At 39.5% G+C, this 2,963-nt stretch overlaps 1 long non-coding RNA gene across 1 annotated transcript; it reads left to right on the forward strand.

The window, feature by feature from the left end:
* The first annotated feature begins 948 nt into the window (after nucleotides 1-948).
* Nucleotides 949-2,744, forward strand: LOC118561279. The gene is made up of 3 exons (XR_004929914.1): nucleotides 949-970; nucleotides 2,355-2,448; nucleotides 2,654-2,744. It is a non-coding gene; the product is annotated as an uncharacterized LOC118561279 (long non-coding RNA).
* Nucleotides 2,745-2,963: the final 219 nt, after the last annotated feature.

Raw genomic sequence — 2,963 nt, forward strand, 5'->3', positions numbered from 1 at the left:
GCCCGCTTCAGAGAGCAACACCCTGAAGCTGTGTATGTGCACTGTTACGCACATGAGCTCAATCTTGTTCTGTGCTACACATGCAAGGCTATACCTGAAGCTACCACATTCTTTGATCTCCTTGAAAACATCTACACGTTTTTTAGCAACTCTCTTGTCAACCACAACAAGTTCATAGAAATCCAAAACCAACTGGGATTAAAACCATCTCAACTTGTGGAGCTATCCACAACAAGATGGGCTTGCAAGGTGAGGTCTGTCAATGCTGTCTTGAACAACCTTCCTGCCATTCTGGCATGTCTCTGCAACATAAAGACAGCCATGGCCAATTTAGTCATGCATTTTCTCCGCTGTTTATCCCTCGCACGCAGCGCACGGGGGTAAAATCCGCTCACCTCACCGCCCAGAGCGCACTGACGAGAGCAATAGAGATTTGTCTGGTCAGCGCGGCGACTGACTGAGAAACCTGTCGCTGTGAAAGGTGATGATAATGGATATAAACTGTTACAGTCTAGAAGTGCATTGAGCTGAAAAGAGGCAGACATCAGCAGGTGGATCGTGCGTAAAGACGCACCAACCCATAGATAAATGTGTAACAGTGTAATAATTCGGTCAATAACTTAAAACTACTTAATTTTATTCAGTATTATTTGAACAATTGTGTATTTTTTTACGTCTTAATCCATTAACTGAACAATAAAGTATTAATACGTCTCTTTCTCTTTTTAACACAAGTAATACATGTCTACTTCAATGTCTGGTGGGATAAAAATGAGATGGAGTTGACTCCACCGGCTCTACCAGGGTCCGGTTAGCCCCGCCCCCAAACAAGCCCCGCCCCCAAATTAGCATAATCTCACTCTTAACTTTTGATAAAAGTTGAGAGGTCTGAGTAGTTGAGGAAAAAAAAGAAAAGGCGGATTTTCATCAAGACTGGAAAGCAGCAGCAGCGCTGTGTACAGCTTTAAATGTAAGTAGTTTGTTTTTATTTTATTTTTTAACTGAACATCTATTAAAATACGTGACGGTAACGGAGCCACCGGAATTTGTAGGACCAGCTAAAGCTTAGAGCTAATCTGTTGATACGAGAGACGTTCAACAACATTAAAAGCCTTCATAAAAATGTCACAATTTTTGATTTTAACCTACATCTTATTGTAACTGCGCTGATAACTGTGTCCCTCACAAATCCGATCAATTTATTCTCATACAGTTTATTACAAATGATTAGAACTGTCAAAGCTTAATGCAGCTGAAGAAATAACATCAGTCCAGCTGTACTGGGCTGTTAATACTGCAAACGTTTTGTTTGAATACTCAATAATAGTGATGGGTCCGGCAACACCGATGCGTCGGCGCATGTGTCGGTCTCATAGAGCGAAACCCGTGTCGATGTGTGTATTGCTACGGAAAAGTCACGTGACCGATACAGGAACTGTTTCGGTCACGTGACCAATACAGCACCTGTTTCGAACTGACTGACGCGCCAAACTGTTTCTGTTCCCTCTAAGCTGCACGCGTGTGCATTCGCGCACAGCAAAGCTATGCTGCGCAGTAAAGAAAATCCAAGCTGAACTGTAAACAAAATAACGGTTAATAATGGTTAATTTTTAACTATTTTGCAACTCTGGTGTGATGGTGTACCACAGTCTCGCTCTGTGAGCGCCAGGTGCTGATCGGAGCGCACCACTGATGGATGGGTTCTGCAACGCTTTTTTGGTTGGGCGGGTTGCGCTGTGCGTCTTTGTTCTGAGCGTCGTTTCAGAAAAAAACGGCTGATCTACACTGAGTAGAAAGTTGCTACTCTGAGTAGTTCTTCCTCCCTTTGTCATACTCAGCATGTCCGATTTCAGAACAGATGATATCAGTCGGGTAACTAAACACAGCGCCCGATCAACCATTTGTAAAAAAAAAATAAAAAAGCCAGTCCACAAGCATCCTCCTTCACATTATTTATTGACTGTATCTAAAAAAAATCAAATACATGTTTAATTCAAATGAAAATATAAAATAATACAATGCAACATACAATGATTTAAATTGTATTGTGTATACTTGGTCATCAAATCAGTGTCAGTTAACTCTGTCAACCAGGTTGCCTGTAGTGATTTTTAAGGTCCAGCAGGTGTCAGTATTCAGTGACACAGTATCGGCACAGAGTTGCAATGTGTCGAAACGTTTCATGACGCCTCATCGACCCATCACTACTCAATAACGTATAGTTAATTTACAGTACAGTATAATAAGGTTTAAAGTATAATTCACTTGAAGAACAATACCGGCGTAATTATACAGAACAGTCATTTTGCCTGTTGACATAACAGAAATATGCTTTACATGTCATTTTGTTCTAGGCAGCAGGGAGCATACAGAGGAGTTGATAAAACTCCGTGGGCAAAATGACCACCTCTTTACCGGGGCCAAAAACACTGCCACAGTCTGATGGAGGTAAGAGTTGAGACATAATTCCATATACATGTTGCATTTGTAGGTAAAATTCACACAAGTTCAAAGAAGTCCTGTTCAAACACCAACGTACAAATATAATCTTTTGATCACATCAAATGATGCCCAGATGTCCCTTTTTTTTAATCTTATAGTTGTGATAGTAGTGACCCTTGTGTGTTTATCTCTTCTCATTTCTCTTGTTTAGAACAATCCTGCAAAAAACGGGCCTGGAGGGTGAAGTTGAGCCACAAAAGGCCAAAAAAAAGTGGGACAACTTGAAAAAAAAAATACAAAGGATGTTCAGGCTTGGCTAATGTAATGAAATACACACACATTATATATATATATATATATATATATATATATATATATATATATATATATATATATATATATATATATATATATATATATATATATATATATATATATATTTGTTTTAAGCAGAAGTGAGTGATTTATCTTTGATTCGGCTGGCAGTTTCTCTTATGCCAGCCTGAACTGAGTTTCTGACA

This window comes from Fundulus heteroclitus, unplaced genomic scaffold (genome assembly GCF_011125445.2).
Source record: "Fundulus heteroclitus isolate FHET01 unplaced genomic scaffold, MU-UCD_Fhet_4.1 scaffold_593, whole genome shotgun sequence".
NCBI lineage: Eukaryota > Metazoa > Chordata > Actinopteri > Cyprinodontiformes > Fundulidae > Fundulus > Fundulus heteroclitus.